The 25,722-nt window shown below is 39.0% G+C and overlaps 1 protein-coding gene and 1 long non-coding RNA gene across 10 annotated transcripts in view; one reads left to right on the top strand and one right to left on the bottom strand.

The window, feature by feature from the left end:
• LOC102152739 overlaps window positions 1-23,070 on the bottom strand; it is a 33,730-nt gene extending 10,660 nt beyond the window's left edge. For 6 of the 9 annotated variants that reach the window (XR_005355321.1, XR_005355318.1, XR_005355315.1 and 3 more), the window contains exons 1-6: window positions 22,939-23,070; window positions 10,630-10,838; window positions 6,575-6,757; window positions 6,114-6,422; window positions 3,892-5,533; window positions 3,455-3,575 (exon numbers count right to left, since the gene is read on the bottom strand). This is a non-coding gene — a long non-coding RNA (uncharacterized LOC102152739). The remainder of the gene's footprint in view (window positions 1-3,454; window positions 3,576-3,891; window positions 5,534-6,113; window positions 6,423-6,574; window positions 6,758-10,629; window positions 10,839-22,938) is intronic. The other 3 variants (XR_005355323.1, XR_005355322.1, XR_005355320.1) reach the window with 3 other exon arrangements.
• The window catches only part of CELF2 (CUGBP Elav-like family member 2), an 814,024-nt gene that overhangs the window by 176,050 nt on the left and 612,252 nt on the right, over window positions 1-25,722 (top strand). Inside the window, exon 2 of the mRNA XM_038530152.1 lies at window positions 16,646-16,684. The gene's annotated coding sequence lies outside the window, so the exon portion shown is untranslated. The remainder of the gene's footprint in view (window positions 1-16,645; window positions 16,685-25,722) is intronic.

The following is a 25,722-nucleotide window of genomic DNA, read 5'->3' as shown; positions in this document are numbered from 1 at the left end:
TTGTAGCATTTTATCTACAGGTGATGTTGAGCTCATAAATCAATCCGCATTACTGTTTGAGGTGCTTAAAGTAATGAATGTTCACCAGAAGAATGCATAAAATTTATGTTTGACTTCTGATTATTAGAAAAAGCAAGCATAAGCTACTTTGCCTCTTGTAAAAATGCTGTTCAAATTATTTTATTGAATATAAAATGACCTCCAGAGCTTGATAATAAGGGTTTTGTTCTTTAAGACTTTCTTGACCCATCTAATCCCTCAATTCATAAAGAAAACAGGAGCATATCAAGGCGATCATGCCCTGTATACAAATAACTTGCCAGTGTTTTCATAATGAGGGGATCCTCTTCCTATCAGGTTAGTTGCTGAACTGTTTGCTCTTTAATAAAATATTTATGTTTCCAAGTCTAAAATGCCCTCAGTGTTGTAATATTTAAAGGAATTTCAAAGTCAGTAATTACAAAAAAAATAAGTCCCATGAAAGTTATTTTCCTTTGTGATTACCCGTTACTAAAGCTCTGAAAACAAGAAACCCATGTTTCTCCCTCCCATTCTCCTTTCTTTCTTCATATTCTTCTCTTTATATCTGCCCCCCCCCCTCATTATGGTAATGTTGGAATTTATCTTGGGCAAGATTAAAAAACTGGGGAAATATCTAGTTCATACAGTGCCTGGCCCACTGCAGTGACTTCCAAAGTTATGGCCTCATCTCCAGTTTCCAGACCCTTACAAGCCATCCTGTAACCTAAGCAGAACTGGATCCCCGAAGCACAGATCTGAGCTTGTCATCAAGGGCTTCCTCATGCCCTCAGCTCCAGTTCCCTCTCAATTGACCTTTCTCTGGCCCCAGGCAGCCTCTCATCCATTCAGTCCCACCAATGTTGACACTCAGATTCCCCAAAAAGTTCTCAGAACAACTCTCCTATATTCCAGAAGAGGCTGCATGACATCCTCTCCACAAAGATGTCCACATCGAATCCCCAAAACCTGGAATATATTACTTTGTATGTTAAGGGGGGTGCTTTACAGGGATGAGTGAGTTAAGGATCTTGAGATGAGGAGATTTTCTTGGATCATCTGAATGTCCATCGTGTTATCACAAAGGTCCTATAAGGACCATCTTTTAAAAGGGAGGCAGACTCATTCTCTCTCTCTCTCTCTCTCTCTCTCTGTGACTATCACAAATAAATAAAAATTAAAAAAAATAAAAAATAAAATAAATAAATAAATAAAAGGGAGGCAGAAGGGTCAGAGGTAGAGAAGGTGATATGATGACAAAGCAGAGAGAAAGTAGGAGATCTGGAAGGCTAAGCAGAGATGAGAGAGGAAGACGTTTGAAGATGCTTTACCGCTATGAAGATGAAGGAAGAAGCTATGGGCCAAGGAAAGCTGGTGGCCTCGGGAAGCTGGAAAAGACAAGGAAAGGAATTTGATCTTTGGCCCCCAAATCAAAGTTCCCCAGTGATTTATGCTTCTATCAGACTGGGTTGCTAATCCAATAAAGCAAAGTGTTAATAGATGATCGTTACTTAATCATCTTCCCCAGATATTAAAGATAGTAACTAATAAGAAATAATGAAAGGGACTCTAAGGGAAAAAAGGGAAACTGAGTGGGGAAAAAATTAGAGAGGAAGACAAACCATGAGAGACTCCTAACTCTGGGAAACAAACAAAGGGTTGGAGAAGGGGAGGAGAGTGGGAATATGGGGTAACTGGGTGACGAGCAATAAGGAGGGCACTTGGTGGGATGAGCACTAGGTGTTATATGTTGGCAGATTGAATTTAAATAAAATATTAAAATAACAACAACAGCAATTAGATATGATGTTGTAGCAACACTGCAAGTGTTATTATCCCAAATTAGAAATAATGAGGTGGAGGCTCAAGAAGGATAGCCCAATTGCCCACAGTGATAGAATGTGTTGGAGCAAACCTCTTAGCTATGTTTGCCTAAATCCAGACTTGTCCTGCTTTAGCAGGACCACACTGTCTCTCGTGGTCTACTAAGGCCTGGGGTGTTTTACTTCAAGTATCACCTCCTTTCAGAGGCTTGTCCTATACCCCCAGATGGGTTTCTCCATCCCTGTCCATTCAACATCTGCCATGCCCAGGAAAGGACTTAGTTCCATCCTGGTCCATCCAGGATTCTATGACCACAGTAGCTACAGTCAACTCCTTCAGCACATTCTTAAGCTGAGAAAATGACTTATCTTTATATTCCTAGCATCTAATTCAGTACCTGCAATGCCATAGGTAAACTACAAATGATAGGAGAAAATGAGTAAGTGATGAAACTTTTTATGCTTTTGCAAATAAATCATCATCAAAAAGATTTACTTAGATCACATTCATTTTTTTAAGCAATCAAGAGAATCAGCTACGTTTCTCTTTCTCTTTCTGCCTCTTGTCTTTCTCTCTGTCTTTTCATCCAAAGGAAACCTGAAGTAAATTGAACCCAAATGGAGAACACTATGTAGAACAGATGCATAGGGGGCCATGTAACCAATCACTCTGATGATTCACTCTGAGCTACCTTCACCACAGTCCCTGTTCAACACAGTTTATGATCAAAATAAGCAAAACTCAGAAAAAGATGCGTTTCTCACATCTGCTTTTTTTTTTAATTGAGGCATAATTTACACACAGAGAAATGCTCAGATCTTCAGTGTGTTCTTCAATCAGTTCTGATGAATGCAAATCAAGGAAAAGACATTTCTATCGCCTCAGAAATTTCTTCCTGCCCCTTTCCAGTTGCTTCCACATTCTCTTCCAAAGTAATCACTGATCTGATTTGTGTCACTCTGGATTAGTCTTGTCTACTACAGACTTTCATTTAGATGGAATCACATGGCATGTACTTTCTTGCGTCTGGCTTCTTTCATTCATTAGTGTTTTTGAGATTCACCTCTCAAAACTGGTTGTTGTCTACACCAGTACTTGATTCTCTTTGTTGTCAAGTTGGATTCCATTTTAGGAACACATCACAGGTTACATTTCCCTTTTTATATTGATTGACATCTGGATTTCCAGGTTTTGGTTTTTATGCATAAATCTGCTGTGAATGTTCTCGTCAAAGGGTTTTTGTGGACATATGTTTTCGTTTCTCTGGGATAAATACCTAGGAGTGGAATTACTGGTTCACATTATAAACATGGATCTGCATTTTACCAGATGGATTATATACACATAAATTTTAGAATATACAAGAAATAAATTATTTTAATTGTCCTAACTAACGAAGGTTAGTGTGTTGCAACAATAGACTTAGTTATCATGCGCCTTGGGTCATGTTCCCTTGCAGTAGAGGCTGAGACAGAGATTCTTGTGGAGGTGATATATTGAGATGGTGCCTCTAGGAGGAAACAGGGGGGCAGGGAAGAAGCTGAGAAAAGAGGTGGTTTCAGCTGAAACTCAGCTTCACCCTTATACCACCGAAAGCTCTGGAGCATCTCACCTTCAAGGAGGAGAGCTGGACACTGCAGAGTCATTGGCTGAAGATAGCACTCCTCCATCTCCATGGCACTGGAGTTCGCATGTAGGAGGAAACTCCCAGGCATCTCTTCGGATTGATGGCTCTTGTGGGGACCAAGAGTAATTTATTAGAGAAGAAAGCCAACTGTTAGCCATGAACAGCCAATAGTTATGGAAGAATAAGAGCTGGGGGATGGGAGGGGTATGTGAGATGGGAACATTGACTGCTCAAGGATGGGAGCCGGGGGGATGGGAGCATCGACTGGGTCAAGAACATCTGGGCAGGGTTCAGACAGCATCCACTCTACCAACTCAGTCACTAGAATACAAATATTTCCACACCACAGGGTACCTGCCTTGGCTCAGGACAAGACAATCCATACAGAGAAAGGCACTTAGACATTACTTTGAAAGGCTCACCTCTGTAGCCCAGAACTGATGACTCTAGGTGACATTTTTCTGCCCAGGCTTGGTTTATACCTGAAAACTTGCATCATTTATCTGTAAGTAAAAAGCCAATAGTGGCCATCAACCCTGAACTTCTGCTTAGCGACCTTGCACTTCAGGGATGATGTGCCTGCATACTGAGACCTTTCAGCCCTGACGTAGCTCCCAGTATGGCTGTTTACACCTGTATCCTGGTGGTCCAGTCGCCACTTCATAGCACAGATTTGTAGGCCTCGCTGGCCTGGCAGGCATATGAGGGAGGAAGTGACTTGTGAAATTCATGTGCCTAAGAAGTCTCATTTTTGCACTAAAAACTGACCCGTCCTCTCTGGACCTGGTTTTGGAGCAAGTGGTATCTTTCCTTCAGAGATATTTTCACTCTAAATTGATAGAGTAGGTATAAAAATGAAAAAGAAAAGGCAAAAAATGAATATTATCTTTTTTCCAGTCGAATAATCAAGTGTGGAGGGATCAGTGGGCACAGGGAACTTCTAAGGCACTAGGATGATCTTGTGGCCCAGTGGCTTTGCTTTCTGACATGTTAATTAGAGTGTACATCACCACTCGCTGAAAGAGAGGAGTGTCACTACAGCATCATAAGGCATCCATGGCAACTCAATGTGAAGATGTGTTTCCGTGACCTTTGTGGCACTTTGTGTGAAGAAAGCTCCATTCCAGCTCCGCATTCTGAACTCCACTGTTCTGGAGGGTCTTGTTCTCAGCAATATAAGGAGCTATTGTTCCACTTTTTAGAAAGAAGACGGTGGTGGGAATGAGAGCTGTTATTGCAAACTCATCGTAGTTTATTATTTCCATCAAAGAAAGGGAGGAAGTCCTCAGGCAGGCTTAGCTGAAATATTACAGAGGCTAAGAGGTGAAGTTGAAAAACCTTTCATTTTAAGCTTGCAGCTGCTGTGTACACTCCAAATACTGTGAGGAAGGACTTGCCCAAGAACAACAACCATGAAATTGAGCAACGTTTATTAATCTTTGGTTATTTCTCTGTGGTTGTTCAATAGCGAGCAGCCACAAGTTAATATTTAAGGCTGTTCAAGTGAAATAGTCTTAAAAGTTGCAGCTCATCCCCAGTTCCCACCAAAGAATAAAAACACAAGAAAGATGTAGGGTATTTACACACTGATGAAGAGGAAGTGATCTTTCCATTTGAAGTTTTGGTCATTCTCAAAGTCCTATGACATGAATTTCAGCTTTGAAAGCTGTGCCGTTGGATAACTATGGCCCATGGAACTTCAATGTCTGCAGCTGAACCACGGGGACGGTGGGGCGGATAGGAAGAAATACCTAAAGTTCATTATTTCTCATGTGATTCCCCATTGTTAGGATGCAGGAAATTACATGTTAAGGTGATAAGCAAAGCCTCAATTGGCTGACCCATTCAAAAATACCTTGAAGCCCACTTTATGTTTGAAATGACTTAGCACTGATATCAGAGACACATGTCGGTGGCCCTATCTCTCTTTTCTCTCAGAGATGAATCACAGCACGTAGCAGAAATATTATTATATTTCTAACTCGGTAGTAGCGACATGTTATAGAATTAGAGCACAAATAGATTGTTCAGCATGTCATCTTTAGTTTTCTACCAGTAGTTCACCTATTAGAACAAAAGAAATCCATTGTGTTATAAGTGACATTTTGAAAGAGATACTGACTTTGAAAATTTACATTTAGTTAGCCTTCTGGAGCTTTATCTCAAAGAACTTTGAACTCTCAAAGCAAATTAGGTTAAGGATAGAAAAAAAAGCACTGAAGACAGATGCATATTAACATCTTTAGAGTCAAAAAATTATGAATCCATTCCAAATCGGGGTAAAAGATAGGGAGACAAAAGCAGAAGACACGGTTTTGATAGTCCTAGCAGATTGCAAGCCGACAATAAATTTTGAGCAATCAAAAGTGGTAGACTTAGTGATATAATGATGGGAACAACTACAGTTCTCTCTTTTTGGAATAATGAGATGAGGCAGGAAGTGAAACCACCACTCAGTTCAAATATTCATTGTAATGCTTTTTGGTACAACCAGTTTGGAGCTCAAGTTTTTACAATGCATATAGAAATACCCACACAATGTGATATTAAACAGGCTATGTGATGAAAGATTAATGGATAACAGGACTGTTTTAACCGGGAAAAGTTAGGCAAACATACGACCCTCATAGCAACCCTTGGGTACCTGAAGCCATGTCAAACAGAAGACACAAAATGGATTTTCTCCACTTTGGAGTTGGGCTAGAAGCTGTTGCAGGTACTGTTTAATTTTTAGCGCTGGGATGACCCATCAAGAAAAAGTTTAGGGTCCTAGAAATTGTTAAAAATAGCCAGGTTAGGAAACAAACCAGAATAGAAACCCATCTACACCATCTGCCTTCATTTCTACTAAACATAAAATGAACTAAAAGGAGCGTTTATGTCCGCCGTCCCGGTAGCCGCCGCAGGTGTGTGAATCCATCTTCATAGGCATCTCTTGGGCTTGCATTCTTTGCTTCACAAAGTCAGAGACAAGTAGTTCAAAAAAAAAAATATTGAAATAGTTAAGACATTTTTGCAATTACTGAGGGAGATTCATATTAACTGTGCAAACGAAAATCATCATCATTCCAACAAATCAAATAGAACCAAGGAAAATAACAATACCAACAAATGAAGCCAGTGTGAAGCCACTCAGCACTGTGGTACTGGATTAATCATGTTGCTCTTTGAGAATTTAAAGCTTTTAATCATGTAGGGCTGGAAGTCTTTGGTTAAAATTCATGGGCACTTTACGGGTTTATTCTGGCCCCCAGAGCCCCTGTATTGTTCAGTAAGTACAATGAAAACCTGTTAAGAATAAAGAAGAAAAATTAATGTCAAACTGAATAAAAGAGCTGAAAAGGTCAAAACCTGTTCCTAGGGCCAAGGAATATGCCTGCCTGTGGAAAAGACCACGGCAATCAAAATTAAATACAGAGCGTATGCCCATAAATTTGTGGAACTAGCAAAATTGTCCTCAAATCGGCTTTCCGATGGCTGTGCACTACAAACGCACAATATGCACAGGAATATATTATGAATATACATAGACATATGTATAAGCAAGAAATAAATGTCTACTTTTTCTTGGAATCCAAATATCTTGAATTATCTCTTTAATTATCTGTTCTCAAGAAGATAGGAGCAGGCTCCCTCAGAAGACCCATGTCTAACCTGATGTATAAACCTACCAACAGGCATTAAAAGTCTGATATCTAATGAGCACTTGCTTTGTAGTTAAAAATGAATATAATACTGATATAACAAAGAAAATACAGTTTTATTATTTAATTTCAATTTCAGTGCATCGCAAATTAGTTTTAAAAGGAGACTGACGCTCTGTTTTCGCAAATCACTTATCAATAAATGCTAGGATTTAGGGTTGCCCAGGGAGGTAAGGTTGGATATATCAACATCTTGCAGATTATTCCTAAGTGTTAAGGCACACAGACAGCTCATATGGTAGAAAAGTTTGTAAAATTCTAGGGAAAAAGAAAAGAAAAAACTCCAGAAACGTTATTTGTGCAAGTTTATCCCGCATGATTACCAGCTACTCATGGTCCAGGAATGGAGCTAAAGTCTTAAAACCTATCACGGGGCTCCATGCCTCCTGCCAGGCCGAGCTGAAGGATGAAGCCTTCATCCTTCTCCAGGGCCGTGAAGGGGAGAAGTTCCTTCCACTGGCATTGTCACCATCCTGGGTAGGCTTCTGGGCATCTAGCTTTCATGCTCATTTCCTGGGTTTCCAAATACACTCATCAACCTGGCAGTGCAAATCCATTCTTTTTATTCAGGGCTCTCAAAACTTTACTCTTTCCCTATTCTGGGAGAAAAGCCTCAGCCAGGCACCAGTGACTGAGTAGATTTGTAGACCCCCACCAGTCAAAATCAGGTCCAGGTCGAAGAGCCTGCATGGGCTCGGTGTAGCCCCAGGTGACATGGGTTGGGGGAAGGAAGTGCACTGGTCAATACCCTGCACAGCCCGGGGCAGCCCCATACTGGTAACAGCTCTGCCTCTAACCTGTGTGTCACCTCCATCCCACATCACATCTGCCCCTAGAGTGAGGTAGAAGAAACCAAGAAAGAGATCTCAAGTGGTAACAGGAATAGCAGAGAGGGCAAGAGAAGGAGAGCCTCAAAATGACTTGTCTCAGAAGCAGGCAAGGTTCCTATCTGAGGGCACAGGTTGTGTGGCCCCAAGAAAGAGGCAGGTTCACCTCATAGCCTATTCTGAGGATGGCTTCTTGCACGTGCGTGTTCACACACACACCTCAGCCTACATTTATTAAGCCAAAGGCCCTCCAAAGTAAATCACATGGGAACCTGACGGAGTAGCACAGTCTAGAAAGGAAAATGAATATGCATTCTGGGCAATCCAGAGGGTCCCTGTTTCATTTGAAAATGTTTAAAGATGTCAGGTTGAACGGCACCGTGCTATTTGAATAAATGAATCAATCCATGGGCATTATGGCCATGGCAGTTAGCTATTATGGCTCAAACAGGTAACTTAAAAAGAATTATGCAACAGAATCAGGGAAAGTGTCCAGGGTCAGCTTTCTATTTTAGTGACTGCCTATGTCGGTGGATGTTGTGAAAATCGAACAAGCATATGTTTTAGGAAAAAATAATGCATTCAAAAATGCATCTTCCAAGTAAATGAAAGCATGTGTATTTGTGACTTTGGGCTAGTGTTCTCAGGCGTTGGCACAGTGAAATGGAGGTGTTTTTAAGCATGAGAGGCCACGGGCGTAGTTGCCAAGCTAGTCACAACTAAATTGGTGTTGAAATAGTTCCTGTAACCTAAAAGGCATTATTGAAGTTTTTGAATATGTTCCCTAAATTTCAAGGAGTCTTTTTATTTTTATCTGCAGGAGCAATATCATACTTATTGATGGATCTTTTCAACGCTCCGCAGTGTGTGGGCTTATGCAAATTTGATTTTTCAAAGGTGCCTCTGTGAGTGCACATGCATTAGTCCCAATCCACTGGAACACTTGGGATGAGTGCATGAGGCAGAATGAGAAGGAGCTCAGATTGAAATAAAATTGAGCCTTTCAGCTCTCCAGGGGCCTATCCCATACCATTTTCCAGTCGGGATTTTGCTGGGCATCTCAGAATGATCGCTCATTTTAGCTTTCTACCCTGAAACCTAACCCCATGAGTCTCTGTTAGTCCTTTTGACTACATTAACTGCTCAACTTACATGCCCCAAAGAGGCACAGATTCTTGAAATCAGCTGAGCCAGTCCTTTAGTTTTCTCTACTGTTCAAAGGGATAAAATGGACAAGCCAGGCAAAAACACCAGCCTAGAGGGAGAGACTGAGATGTCCACAACTTAGAATGAACATCTCTATAGTTCTGTGAATCACTTCCACCATTAATATTTTTAACAGGTTTTTGGGGTTTTTTTTAAACATGTTTTTAACTGAAATATAGTTGACACCCAATGTAATGTAGTTGGATAAGTCTGTGTGTTATGCTATGTTCCCCCAAAATGTGGCTACCATCTGTCACCACACAACATGATTACAATACCATCAACTATACTATTTTATAGCATTAAGACTTTATTTTATTTTATATCATAGGACTTTATTTTTAAAATTTTTTTAAAGATTTGTTTATTTGAGAGAGAAAAAGTGGAGTGCAGAGCCCCACAGAGGGCTCAATCTTGTGACCCTGAGATCACGACCTAAGCCAAAATCAAGAGTTGGATGCTTAACCAACTGAGCCACCCAGGCACCCTTAGACTTTTATTTTAAGGGCATTTTTTGGTGGTGCTGAGGAATTTTTATTTTATTTTAACTTGAAGAATTTTAAATAAGGAAATGATCATCATATTCTAGAGGATCACTGTTAGCTTTTGGCACAGAAAAGCTTAGGTTGGGATCCCTGGGTGGCGCAGCGGTTTGGCGCCTGCCTTTGGCCCAGGGCGCGATCCTGGAGACCCGGGATCGAATCCCACGCCGGGCTCCCGGTGCATGGAGCCTGCTTCTCCCTCTGCCTGTGTCTCTGCCTCTCTCTCTCTCTCTGTGTGACTATCATAAATAAATAAAAATTAAAAAAATAAAGGGATAGACTTCATGGATTTAAAAAAAAAAGAAAAGCTTAGGTTTATTGCAGTTTATACAATAAACTGCACATACTTAAAAACATACAATTTGGTTTTACTGTATGTAGTCATCCGTGAGATCATCACTGCAGTTAGGATAGCACCCCAGATTCTCCTCAGGTCTCTTTCAATCCTCCCCTCCCACCACTCCCTACATTGCTCAATGCCATCCTCCAGTTCGTGACCTTCATCTGTTAAGGAGGCCAAGAAAGTTGTCCCATCAGGGGGCCCCACCTTCGGGATTTGACTGGTTGCTTCCTCTTGGTTGCCATTCAGCTTATTCTATCTGTTATGTTTCTTATAAAGTGGAAGGTGCAATTTAGAGGCCTGATAAGTTTGTGTTAAGTGTTTTTTGGCCAAAAAAATGGATTGAGTGTTGCACTTTGGATGAAGTGTTGCATTGTATCAGAGACACTTACTATATCTGCTTGACCCGGTTATTTCTATTTTGCTTTCTCTGAAATAAACTTTTATTTGTTGTCATTTTATGATTCTTCGCTTTTAATGGTTTCTATTTTCCTTAAAAGTTATATATAAAAAAATCTAGAGATTTGAACAAGAATATTACTTGGGCTATAGTTCATGGAGTTTTGACATTGTCTGTATTACACAATGTTTGTATATCCACCCTATTCACTCCTCACTGTGAAGAGAGGCAGCTTAATGGCGGTTTTTAGTGGCAGTAGACATGGGTTTGAACTGTGGCCCTCTCACCGAAAGCAGCGTGGTCTCAGACAATATACTTTTCTTCTTCTCTTGGTTTACTTCTTCCCTCACCTGCAAAATTGAAGATTAAAACATCAGTCCAAATTCCCTGCAAGGTTGGTTATAGAAATCAACAGAGATAACATATGGGTTGTTTAGAGAAGAGTAAAATCTTAATCAAATAGAAGGGGTTTTTTGTTGCTTTTTTAAAAAATATTTTATTTATTTATTCATGAAAGATACAGAGAGAGAGAGAGAGAAAGGCAGAGACACAGGCAGAGGGAGAAGCAGGCTCCCCGTGGGGAGCCTGATGCGGGACTCGATCCCAGGACACTGGGATCACTCCCTGAGCCCAAGTCAGAAGCTCAACCACTGAGCCACCCAGGCATCCAATCAAATAGAAGTTTTTATTATGTTGATGTTCCTGAGAAATCAGGAGGAGTCCTAAGAATTGTATTGCACAAGTGAAGAAATGAAGACCCAGAGAGAACGAGTGAGCTCACACAGCTAGGGAACAGAACATCATCTTGTTGGCTCCCACCAGGCTACAGTGTGGAAAGCTAAATAACATGATTTTATTTCCAAACTATTCATGACATATTTTTTTTTTTCTGAAGGGGTTGTGCAAATCTTGATCCTAATCTTGAAATTAGCGTTGCCTTGCTAGGAGCCAGGGCCCAAACACATGGAAAGATAACAGGTCTATCATCTACTATCACTCCCAAAATGCAATCGGCAGGCCACTCAGATTGGAGTAGGTATTTCCTCAACACAGCCCATGCTTAACTGCCATTACTAATACCCCCTTTTTTATGACATGTTCATTTATCCTCACAAGATACAATTTCCTTTCCCTCTGAACCTTAGGCACTTGAACTTTTCTTAGAGATCTGACACATTTTTCATATCATTGCTACTTAAGATTTCATTCTCTTGCAGGCAAGGGCTGAGTCTCATACATGCTTTAAACATAGCACATACTTGGCATACAATTGTTGAACTAAATTAAGTAGATTTTCAGTTTGAGTTTCCAATGAGAGTAATAATACCCTAACTGATAGGCCAGCCCAGCTGTGACCATTAGACAAAACAGGTCACTTTCCGAATAACAGAATTCTGATTAAAATTTGACAAAAAATAAAACAGGTTGTTTATGGTTTAGCTCTTACACTTTTAATAACTGTGAATGCCAAATTTAAATTTGGGGAATTAAATTGAAACTGTCTTTATAATTAGTCATTATTCTAAGGGCTGGATGAGCTAAATACTTAACCTTTAATTGTCTCCATTTATTAACAATATAAAATCTTTTAATATAGTCCAAAAAAAAAGGCAGACCAATTCAAGCCAGCTGCTCATGGTTTTATTTGACAGCTGTAAGGTAATGATGACCGCTAGCAATGTGTAGTCTAGGGAAGGAAATCTGCCAAGAGTATTCCCTGGGGACATTAGAGTATACATTTACATGATGTTAATAGGATGCTTTCAGAGGGTCACATCCTTTACATTCTCAAAATTATATGGAAGCCAAGTAAGTACCATTTATATAATGGCCATATGAATCTTATGGCTTGTGGACAGGACCATTGGATATAACCTTTCCTACTAGGTCATAGAATGTGAGGCCACTGCAAGGTCCAGGCCTTCAGCGCATGAATTCTGTGGTGACATTTTTGAAGCTTAGAAGCAGTTCTGACATTTTCGGGCTAGTGTTTTTCTAATCATCAATATCAGAATGACTTGGGAAGCTCTTGAGAATGCATATCCCTGGGGCCCCAATACAACATACTGAATCAGTGTCTCTGGAATGGAGCTTAGAAATCAGCATTTCTACAAAAGTTGCACTAACTTGTGATTGTCACACACAATAAAATGGGAGAACCTTCCTTAGGGTGTCCGAGTTCCACTTTCAACAACACATGGTGGTGCTACCCCGTGGTTTGCTCTCCACCACATTCTTTCCTTGGAAGTAGCTTTGTGTTTAGTGCTTTCAGTGATTCAAATATGGCTGACTCAGGCTTTGGGGGAATCCTAACTGCTATCTGCTAAACAATGAAACAAGTTGCCATAGGGTCAATTTGATTGAATTGTTCAGTTGGCCAGAATAAGCCACTAATCAATGAGAGTGGCCTGATTATTTGGGGCCACGTGAACAATAGAATCAGATGAAGTCCAGGTAATGCAATTACCAGGAATTGACTTTCTGACCGTGGATCTGAGTGACTTCAGAAAGACAGTAACTTTATAAGATGACCTGGTAAGTTTCTGGCTTTAGTATACATGTATCCCTCTGTCTGAGCAGACCACTGATAAAGGTCTGTAGCAAAACTCTACTTTGGCCTACTCTGACAATTCGATGCAACTTGTTACCACCAATCTTTATCATCCTTCTGCCTTTGTTACCTATAATTTTATTATTTCATAAGAGAGATTCATACCCCCAACATCTAGCAAAAATATTTCCAAACTGTGGATTTTTAGGTTATTTTTAAAGGTCAATAAATTATATCTGATACCTTAAGAAGTTAAATGAATACTTAGAATTGCTTTACCTATTACCATATAAAAACATCCCTATTGTGGGGCTATCATCAGATTTGTCAGACACTAAGCACTTACTTGGCAACTACTAAAGAAGTTCAGTGAACTGATTCTGAGGAATCATGTGCTTTTTTTCAATCTTCTCTTCCCTGCATGGAAGATGTTGGTGATCTTTCCATATGATAGTAGTGCCTGTGCTGTGTAGACATGCAGTGGTTGCAAAGAGTCTAGAAACTGGACATAAATGGATCTCTGTGGACACAGGGGACCAAGCGTTGATGGGTTTAAACCCTCCTTGTGGTCAATCAGTTTAAAGTTATTTACCCAAGCACACAGTAGTCCCAGAACTGGGGTAGATGGTGAAAGGGAGAGAGAAATCTCAGTTCTTGTAAGCAGAGGAAGTTACAGTTGATTATTATGATAATATGTGTAGCTAAGATATTAGCCATTTCATCATCTAACCTATACAAAAGTTGTTCATTCTACTACAATTAAGTCAAAACAAGAGAAATACACATGTAAGTGGGACAGAATTTCTAAGACTCCAGCAAATAGTGAATGAAAGAAACTAAAACCAATGTTCTAGCACATGACCATGGGAATTATGATTTTGATCCTTGAACAACAAAGTGACTTTTTTGTGAAAAATAGGTAATAGTCCTTGAGTAATAAGACTAAGGACAGAATGGCAACCTTTCCTGAAGCTGAATGCTTTCAATCCTTCAGTGGACTCTATGTGTATGTATGCCTGTATGTGTTTATAGTAACATGCTCTATAGGGAGATTTTACCTCTTTTTTTTTAAAAATGAGATACCATAATAACAGAAGAGTTTATAAAATGTATATGTAAGGCTTAAAGAATAATTATATGTTAATATCCATTTAACCATCATCAGATCCTAGGATGCTAACTCCTAGAATCCCCATGTCATGCTCACTATCGAACCCTGATAAACATTAATGATTATTAATGGTGATTTTTTTGTGATATATACACACATACATATATACTACAGTCTTCAGGGGTCCCCAAAACTACCCTCACCTCTAATGCCAGCCCTAAGCTAGCAGGTCCCCAAAACCAATCTCAGGTTCCATAATTTGCTGGAAGGATACACAGAACTCACTAAAGCTGCTATACTCACGATGATGGTTTATTACAGTGAAAGGCAGAATAACAGCCAAGGAAAGCAGCACAAGGGGCAGGAAGACTCCCAGAGCACAGCATTTGGTTGTCCCCTCCCTGGGAAGTTGTATGAATAGTGCTTACTTCTCCTAGAGAAGACATGTGACAATATGTACACAGTATTACAACCATACAAGCCCATCCAAGCCTCAGTGTCCAGTTTTTTGGGGGGAGACTTCGTCACATAAGCATGGGATTATCTGCTGGGCTGACCTTTGTCTCCAGCTCTTCCAGAACTTGAGGTGATAGAGCATGATCCAAGGCCCCCCTTGATGCCATAAATCACGTAAATCACATTGGCCCTGAGATAAACAATGGCACTCTTATCAGGCAGGATATTCCAAAGGCTTATGAATTACTTCCCAAGAGCAAAGCAAAGGGCAAAGGCCAGACCTCTCTTGGAGCTAGGTTAATCCTTTTCTACACATATATGAATATACATATTATATATATGTACATATATATATATATCTTATATAATTGTCATGAAAAATATAGTGTTTCTGTCTTTGAACATCATACAAATGCTTCATATAAATCATTATATGTATACTTATATATTGTGTTTTGCTTCTTTATTTTCTATTTATTCCATACTGTTTTAATGTTCTAGATATTTTTATCAAATAGAAAGGAGAGTGTTGAAGTCTTGTTATAAGATAAAAAGTAGATTTGATAAGTAACTATAGTACAGCAATGAAGCCAATCTAGAACTTCATGCACAAATAGTTAAGGACTCCTTTTAAGGACCATGAGTATGCCCTTCATGGTCGGCGATGAGTGACCTAGATGACCCCAGAATGAAATACAGTCATATTTATTTTAATAAAAGCTATCACTCACCTATCTATAGGGATTAACCTTAATTTTTAGGGTCAACAAAGATGAGCTCAATCATAGCATAAGCCAGGGGTCAATACAGTTTTTCTTAAAAGACCAGGTAGTAAATATTTTAAAATTTGTAGGCCAGGGGCACCTGTCTTCAGCTTAGGTCATGATCCCAGGGTCCTGGGATCCCGCATAGGGCTCCCAGCTCAGCAGGGAATCTGCTTCTCCTTCTCCCCCTGCTGGTGCGCGCACTCTCTCTCTCTCTCTCTCTTTCTTTCTCTGTCAAATAAATAAATAAAATCTTTGGAAAAAATAAAAATAAAATTTGTAGTCCATATCCTCTCTGTTCCAACTATTCATCTCTGCCGTTGTAGAATGAAGGCAGCCATCGACAGCATATAAACAAATGTGTGTGGCCATGTTCCAATAAAACTTTATTAATGGAAACTGAAATTTGAATTTTGTGCAATTTTCACATGCCATGAGATATTATTTTGATTTTTTCAACCATTTAATAAGGTAAAAAAACATTTATAGCTCATTAATCCTATTGAAACAGGTAGCAGGCTGGATTTGGCCCACGTTTACCCATATTCTAGGTCTAGGCTAAAGGATTCGGGGTTTCTAGCATTAGGTTCACATTTTCCATTTATAATAGAATACTCCTCATTTCTCACTAATTCATCAATCTTATACCACTGACAATCACAAAAGCGAAATGTAACTCACCTAAAACATTTTAGAACCCCCTTTGTATTGCTTGGCCAAAAAATAACAATGTTGCACATAGTAAATAGGTTTTTTTTTTTTTTAGGCGTTGGACCAGAACAACTAGTCGATGTTCTAGATTTTCTAGCATAAGAAAATAGACCAAGCTGATTCCTACAGTCATTTCTGATATTAAGTCCTTAGAATTTCAGTGGCAGAAGAAGGGTATTAATTTCTTCCTACCCCCCAATTCAATCGACATGGATCAAATTAAAGGTAAACATCAGACATCAAAATCCCCAAAGCAACATAGAAAAACTCTAGTAAACATTTTATCAACAGAGGTGTGGCAGAAATCAGAAATCAGTTAATGCAGCACTATCATTTTACCCTGAGAATGAAGGGGTCCCCCAGTGAATGCAATGAGCAATGAGTGATAGCAAATAACACAAAAGTCATATCATTGGCTTACTTGTTATACGTCGCTTTTATGGCAACATTTTTAACAAAAAAAAAAATGAGCAATTTTTTTAGAAATATGTTAGCCTAGAATATCTTTCTCAAATTCAAGAACTGAACTTAATCATTTCTTTTTTTTTTTTTTTTCATCTTTAGGTCTACAGAACTAAAGAAAGAAGTGATCCAGCCAAGCAGGTAAGAGCTCTTCTCTTCTGTAGGCTTAAGATGAACTACCTGAAGACACCTACTAAAGGTAGTGGTGGTACTTTAATCACATGGATTTGATTATTTGATTTTTGCTTTATGCTTTCTGATATGTGAATGGTTCTGTTGTATCTCTTTGGATTTTTCTCTTCTGGGTTTTGTTTACTGTTGAATCTGATCCTGTGTCTCTTTGGATCCCATTTATATCAAAGTTTACCTGTTGTTGGATATTGGCATTCCTGTATGACTAATTGATTTCACATTCCTGTACTACTCTTGGTTTATTTGATTGCAAGTTGTTTTGTTTTCCTAAAACATTGGCTTCTTTAAAAAAAATATTTTGAATAAGGTTATTGGAAGGATGTTCAGAAAATTAGGCCTATGGGTTTAGTTTTTAGGTTGCAAACTGTCAACTATATACCAACCCCATCACTCTTGAATTGACAAAATGGCACACTATGCCCAATGCTGTCAGCGTCACAATCACCTGTTCATACCACTCAGCAAGGCCGTGTGGAAAGACGTCATACATACTTTTTCTTTTCTGTGTTTTTAAGTATCAAAATAATAATACCAAATTTGAAAGAATAATTAATTTTCCTTAAATAACTTAACACAGCAGTGCTTTCCTGACTGTGGTATTTCTGTATCGAGACCTGGTAAAGATTTTTGGACTGACCATTTCTCACAACAGCCCAGAAGATACACAGAAACTAATCAACGATTTCAAGTCATGCTCGCAGAAAAGCTATTCAGAATCCTTTTCCTTTTTCTCTTATAGGTTTTTAAATATCATTTCAATTGAATATTGAGGACTGCAAACTCAGGAACATTGTACTGATAAATGATTTCCATTAATAGCAATTTTATTCATTAGAGCTTTTTAATTTGTTTTGGTTTTGTTGATTTTATGCTTGTGTTTTTTATTTTTTCAATACATTCCATTTTTCTGTTTCTTTTCAATGTTTTAATCCAATTACCAGCTCTGTAAACAAGCATTTGCCACATCTACAGTAGATGCACTGAACTGTGAATGGAAGTGATTTCTGATTACAGACAGGCTAATTTTCAAGGGACAAGAGGAACAAAATGCAGTGAACTGAATGAAAGAATAATGGAAAATACCTTGTTAGGTGACATATGGCACAGATTTAGAGCACAGATGGGAAAGGAAAAGTTACTTAATCTTAAAATACATATGCATTGCATGGATTGTAGTTGTGATCTGGATCATATATGATTTCTTGGTTTTGAGAGGAAAGATATTTTACATTTTATTGCTCAGCAGTGTTCATTAATATTAGGATTAGCCTCTCTAATTGAGAGGGTGACAAGAAACAATTTAGAGCCTGTCAAACCCTAGAGTTTTGTTAAGAGAGCCAAAGGCAAAGGCCGTTAGGCAAGAGTGTCTCCCGAGTCCCTGAATTTTCAGTTTCTTATCCATCTCCCTCTTTCTTGATCCCCTTTCTCCACCTCTCTTTAAAATTTCTACTGTCATGGCCTCCTATTCTACAAAAAAAGAATAAAAAACTTGCAAAATTCCTGCACCTAGAGGAATGATTAATAACATCTTGGGGACTTATCTGTGTTACAATTTTCACATATTGCCTGGAATTCATGCCTTGGGATGAATGGAGGAAGCATTGGTAATAGAGAATTGGGATCATTTTAATATGAGCCAACAGATGGGTGGACATTCTAGGGAGTAATAGGACTGTCATAGACCCCCTCACTTCATGGAGGTCTCAATACAAAGTGGGTTGCTCCTCTGTTAATGTGAGGGTTGACCATGATTATTTATTGGATTTAGAGTCAAAACAAAGTGAGTTTGGAATGGCTGCAGCTGTTTCTTACCATTCTTATCAGGAATATGAATGATGGCGGGGAGAGGGATGGAGAGCTCTTTCTATTGACAGAGGGTTCAATAAAATAAAAATCACAAATCATGAGTGCCTTGTCAAATTAGGCCACCTCCCATCACAGGAATACAATGTCCTGATTTGAAGCTTCTAAATCAGAGAAACAAGGCGCATAGGCTTTGGAGTCTTCAAGAAAACTAGCAGGTACCTAATATTCATAGCACTGGAAGCTACTTCACTGAACTCTTAACTACTGGGAATTAAGATTCTTACCTAATGATGAATTCTCTTTGGTCACAGCAAAGCCAACAAAGACAGAAGGCTAAACACAAATGACCACCAGAGACCAAAATATCAATTTCTTAGTAGAAAAGATGAGCTTGAAGGGATTTTTAGAACAAGTTAAATGTAGTAGTGGAAAGCAGGTAAACTCTTAATTTGCTTGGTGAAGAGCATGAATTTGATGAACCTTGGAGAATGGGGTGTCTGGAGATAGATGGATCCTGTACTCTTCTTCTCAGAGGCCAAAAGAAACTAGATTAAACACCTGTCTTCTGGTGGTTTTATGTGGTACGGTCTGATTCTACTTAGTAATGCAGCTTTCCATTCTTTAGGCAAACATTAAATCATAAAACGTTGCACAGTATTTAAAAGACATTTAGCTGCCAAACGATGAATAAAACGGGTGATTTAGACACTGGAATCCAAAGCTTGATGTCACTTTTATCATCTCATTTCATTATATACCATAAAATACAGAGTTGTAACTTATAATGACAATGACAATCACACATAATATATTCTGTAGATTCACTGCTAACTCTAGCAGAATGTATTTTAGACAGATTGGATAGTCCATATACAACTATCACACAGGGCTCTTGACTTTGGTTTCAGTGGTTTTATATGCTGCCTCAAGGATCAAGACCTAAAAAAACTAGTTGATGTTCATTTGAATCTTTACTTGATCTGAGGTTGATTTTATAGCCCAGGATGCCTACTGATGAAACCAGAAGGCTGTTCCAAATATGGCTAGGAAACATCCTAATAGACCACAGACATTTGCACAAGTGAGCCTTCAGTAAACAGAAGCTGACATGCAGAAGGTGAATGAATGGTCTAGGTTGGTTTTCTATGTTGATCAAACTCGTTGAATAATTGCTTAGCTATCCTCTTCCTTACTGAAGAGAGGGAGGAAAGAGGCCAGTTCAGAATGGTAGTGTGGGGCAGGGACTAGATTGCCTTCTGTGGTCTTTGGCACCCACAAAAGACCCATAGCTACATTTTCAGTACCCTGCTGAATGATATGACAGAGAATTTTATCTACAATCCATCTGTCAATATGGGACAATATTGTGAGAGGTTAGACTTGCTTCCTTGGTGGCAAATAGTATATTCATTCAATTTGTTGATAAGATGGGGGTGGGGGGTGTTTCACTTTTCATTGCCCTAAACTATTTGCAGATTAACTGGAAAAGAGTTTGGAGTTATCCCCATGAAGTCTGTATCAGATAGCTTTAACTGAAAACTTAGTTGCTAAAAAACCTTAACTTTCTGTGTGTGTGTGTGTGTGTGTGTGTGTATGTGTAAGCCCATGCATGCGTGCACACACTTGTACACACATACCACAACCTCTTGCTAACTCATCCCTTCTCCAATCAAGCAGGCAAATTCTGCATCACATTGTTAGGGCTGGTCCACCTCCGATGACAGGCAGGCTCCATGACGTGGCTTTCTCATCCTCCATTCGGGACTCTGAGTCTGCCCTGATTTCACTTTCTTGACTAAAGCCTGAATCATGGCTGTCCTACCTAAATTCCTGACCTCTCGTAATTGTATACTCCTTAACCCTTGTTTCAGAAACCTGTAGCATTCACTTTTCATCTATTTTGGTTATGTTTTCATGGGCCTGATTTATGCTTGAGGACCACTGTTCCTTTCCTGTGCTTGGACCCATGAAAACATCCTATGCTTTTTTTTTTTTTTTTAATTTTTATTTATTTATGATAGTCACAGAGAGAGAGAGAGAGGCAGAGACATAGGCAGAGGGAGAAGCAGGCTCCATGCACCGGGAGCCCTACGTGGGATTCGATCCCGGGTCTCCAGGATCACGCCCTGGGCCAAAGGCCCGCGCCAAACCGCTGCGCCACCCAGGGATCCCATGCTTAAACCCTGGGGCTCCTTTTCCATTTCAGCATTTCACAGAAGAGAGTCGTAGAATCTCTATGCATATCGGCATAGTTGCAAAGCACTGATGCTGTGAGTCTGAGCTGTTTTTTAATGGATGCCCATAGTCTATGCCCAAAAGGACTGCCATAGAAATACTAAAGGTTAACTTTCCTCCACCTGAGATTTACTGCTGAAATTAGCAGAGCTCATTTGAGAGATAAATTTGCTCTTTAAAAATTTATTTCCTCTGCATTCATTTTCTCTTCCTATAAATGGGAACCTGGGATCTCATAAAACTAAATTAAAATTATCAAATACTATTGAACCAACCTAATGAAAATTTTAACCAAAAGTCATTGTAAATTAGGTATGTGCTATATTGAGAACACAAGCCTTTGTAAAGTAGATATTGTTCTTATGTAAACTCATGAATGGAGACTTTCTTGAATAAATTACTTCTTAATAACATCAGAAAGTCATTGGCTGGGTAAATATCTCCCTGGGGCATTCACTGAGATTCTGGAATTTAAATGTTCAATAGAACTTCATATTTGTCACCTTTACTAACGAGTTTTTCTTTATGAAATCATTATTAGCATGAAAAGGTTAAATTTTGTGTCTTATTTCTAGAATTAATACCATTTAAAAGACCTCAAGGGATTGAAATTTGTCTTGCCAGCACACAACATTTACATAATTTCTCTTACCCCCACATCTTTACTCCCCAATCCACTGGCACTTCACTACCTGAAGCAGGAGGGAAATAAATGATCAGAACATCCTGAATGTCTGGGAATTTCTGCCAAAAGGAGCAATGGGCCTTCTCAAAGGACCAAATAGCAAAATCATTTCTTCCATTCCAACTTGTGATTCTGGCATCTAAAACTTTTACAGTTGTTCTTTCTAAGCTACACGTTTCCCTGTGGCTGCCACATTTCTAACACTCCTAAACACATTTATCAAAACTCCTTGAGTTGTGAGAATTTGCTTTGTTATGGTCACTCCAGAGTTTTGTTTTTTTTGTTTTTTTTGTTTTAAATTTGGGGACATTTTACCTGCATTTCTTTCCTTTCGACATTGCAGCAGATGCACTAATTGTTCTACTATCGAGATAAGAACTGTAGGTCCTGTAACTGCAGCATGGACTTATCAGGTAACTCTACGCTGCAGAACCCTGTGAGGTAGGAGATAGAATACTTATTTATGAACAGATCTGCACTGCTTTTCCACATAGGGAACACTGAAGCAATGCTATGAGATTTCAAAGATGCCATCCCCATGACCACACTCGGAAAGAACGAGGCCAATAGATTATCATCACTGTTCTCCTATGCTGCCCAGTTCCTGCCCATACTCTTTCTGTTTGTGGCTTTCCCAAATTTACTGATGACTTTATACCACAATGAACTAAGCCAATAAGATACTTGTTGCATGTCCAGGACAGAGAAAATCCAGGGTGCATTGCTCTCTGACAACTAAGTATTCACAGCACCTTTACAAGATTTATAGCATCTGGCTTCCTTAAAAATGGAATCAATACCTTAAGACTAATCCATGACAATATAATTGGTTGTAAGAAAATGAATGGTTTCCTTTTGGAGTGCCATAATCTTTTATCACTGTTGCTACATATTGGGTCAAAAAAGTATATTTAATAAAATCATAACATGAAAAATTAAAACTAGTATTTGAATATACTTCGTAGTACTGTGAAATGTTTTTTGACACAGAGGCTAAAGGTGTTAACAAAAGTTGCTGAAGGATGGTTTTATGCCAATGCATTTGCTCCTAAGCCAACACCCAAAAAAGCTATGGATATCACCGCGGCACAAAACAGATTTGCCAAAGACCCCGGATTAACAAATGATTGAGTATTTTTCCCAACATCTGCAAAGAAAACCCTATATTCACCCAAAGATTTTAAACAGAAGTGAAAGTATTTCCGCATTATGCTGTAGATTCATTTTGAAATACGTATATTTTAACAAACTTGTCCTCCATATACATACACATAACATTTTTCTACTAAATTTAAAATCCAATCCCATCAAACATAATTGAAATCAAATATGAAATCCCACAGAAAATATTTCCCAGGCTGATAATAATCCAAACACCAGATGGAGTTCCACAGACAGAAGTCAGAGTAGATAGGATTGAGAATGAGGTTTAAATGGTAGCTAGCTCTGTGGAACAAAGGGTGAGATATGCACTCACCGTTGTTAGGACCTACGGTCTCTGGTCACAACTATACTTCGTCTTTCTATCATTCCTCCAAATTCCAAATTCTCTCCTCTTCTTCATTACTGTCTGAGACTCTACAGATTTCCTCCATGACAGAAGATTCTCTGACCTCACACTTGAAAATTCCAGAACCTTGTAATTTTGTAACTTGACTTAACTGGCTCATTACCACGTCTGAGTTGCAGGTGTCACCTCCAGGGTATGAGGTACTCCAGTCTGAAATTCCCTTATGTCTGAGGCTTGAGTTATATAAGACAAGTATGTTTCCTGTTTTTCAATTCTGTGTTATTAAAATGATCTATGTGTCTCATTTAACAAGAGTTACTCACATGTGTGCTAAAGCAGTACACTACGTATGATATTCTGACTTGCCAAAATAAAAGTAGTAAACTAAGTCAAGAATGCCCAGCTGCCCTCATCAGGTTCCCATCAGTATGTACTGGTTGGCCATAGTTCAGGGTAAAGACGGAACACCTGGAGGCAAAAATCTCAGCTCAACCTCCTACAAGCAGTATGTCCTAAGGAACACTTTTGTTGCTGTCTCAATTTCTTTAAAAAAAAAAAAAAAAAAGGAGGATTACCATATTTCCTATCTCACAATGTGGTGTTATGGATTAGCTAATAAAATATATTTAAGATGCTTGGTATCATGACTAGGACATGTTATTATGACAACCTGACTTAGAGCAAGGCAAAAGAAGTAGCAGTCTACCTAGAGCAAGCATCCAATGTGGGTTTTGGAGGAAGTCGAGTATAACAAATGACTACAGGGCTTAATAAATAGCAAGACAGGGCACCAACAATGCCTGGGAATTACCAATATGGTAGTGGTTGTTTGCAGGATGTTTCCAATGGGAGAGAGATGTAGGGAAGTGATGATAGATTACCAGGGCAGCTCTTGGATGATCGCTGTCCATTGCAAAGAAAGAGCACCACAGGAAATCCATCTCATTAAGAATGCTCCGAAGCAGTGCTTAGGGCAAGGTTTGAGACCTGGTAACGGTATACAGACCAGCTCTGTAGGCAATCATGAGGGCTGGGATCGTAACCCACAAGCCCTGACATGACACCAGCCATTTCACTTCATAGATCCTAGAAACTCATTTAATAGGACAGTAAATCTCTGGTGGAGTATTCAGGTTAACTGGAAAAGGGGCTTCAGGAGAGGATCCTAAGCCAATGGAATTGACTCCTGGCACTCAGAACGGTAGAACCGTTCCACAAATCAGGCTACTGATTATGCAGGTTAACTGAGTTTTCTGCTGTAAGATGTCACTAACTATACCTATGTCTCTCAGCATATGGGGAGAGTTAAATAAGAGATAAGACATATGGAAGTGCTGGGGTGCCTGGTGGCACACTTGGTTTAAGCACCTGACTCTTGGTTTCAGTTCAGGTCATGATCTCAGGGTCGTGAGATGGAGCCCCCCCGCCCCCTCGTCGGGCTCTGCACTCTGCTTGAGATTCTCTCTCCCTCTCCCTCTGCCCCTCCCACTCACTCTCTCTCTCTCTCTCTCCTAAATAAATACATAAATCTTTTTAAAAACCAGAAGTACTGAGCAGAGTCCTTGATGCAAAGTACATGAAACATAGGTGTAGCTTTTTTTGTTGTTGTTGTTGTGCTTCCTAACCTCATGTACCTAAAAAAGAGAAACCACATACTTTCTTAAAATCATACATCCATTAGTTTTCAGGATTATCATCCAAAGAGCGGAACAGCATCCTCAATGAACTGTAGGTCTGAGGCTCTGGTCCAATAATGTGCTTGTGCAGCAAACACATTTTCGGCTGAACTGCTTCCTGACTGACTACTGTTTTATTCCCTTTCACTTTATAGAAAAGTCAGCAATGAAAGACTTCTCAAAGCATCCATTTATTAGCATAAGCAAACAGCAGAAGAGCCATTTTCACACACGCCAACACGGAAGGAAGGGCTGTCTAGAGCCAAGCTTCTCAACAACACCCACACAGAGTCAACACTATCTTAACCGTCACTCTTGATTACACAAGTCAGTAATGAAGTCTATCTTTGCAATTAGCCTACAGTGTGGTTCTTTGTAAATATATGTAATATGGTGGTAAGCTTGTATATCCATTATATATATAATTATACACTAGTAAATTGGTACATATACAGTATATATGCTATATACATGCTATGTAGCATAGGAGATACAAACTATAGTGTGTATATATATTATGTGCTATATACACTAAGGTAATATGTATATTTTATATATATATATATTTACTATATACCAACACTATACATATATATACACTATATACTATAGTAGGTAACTACTACTACTACACACTGTAGTAAGATATACATCTTGCTATAAGATGATATGTATGTATATATAGACATGTATCTTAATTTTTTCAGAGTAAAATGCCTTACTTTACTCACAGAGATTTTTTTTGATAAGAAAATATGTTAGAAGATGAAAAGGATCCTTTGAAAAATTAAATATTATCCCAATTACGCTGCATGTGTATGTGTGTGTAAACATGGAGCCATACATATCAAACGCCAAGAAAGTAATACATGTTTTGAAGACAACTCCATTTAAGGTCTCTTCTGGTCACTAAACTTACCATCATGATGATCATTCAGTCAGGATGGGAGAAAATTTCTATGAAACTTCAGGGCTTCGATATAATTTGTCAGTTATGTACGTAAACTGCTTGACGTCATAACTGCTACTCATTGCACCCTGTGAGCCAGGCAGTGTGCTAGAGATGGGAACATCA

This window comes from Canis lupus, chromosome 2 (assembly GCF_011100685.1).
Source record: "Canis lupus familiaris isolate Mischka breed German Shepherd chromosome 2, alternate assembly UU_Cfam_GSD_1.0, whole genome shotgun sequence".
NCBI lineage: Eukaryota > Metazoa > Chordata > Mammalia > Carnivora > Canidae > Canis > Canis lupus.
The sequence above is the reverse complement of the archived record's forward strand: the minus strand, read 5'-3'. Positions and strand labels throughout refer to the sequence as shown.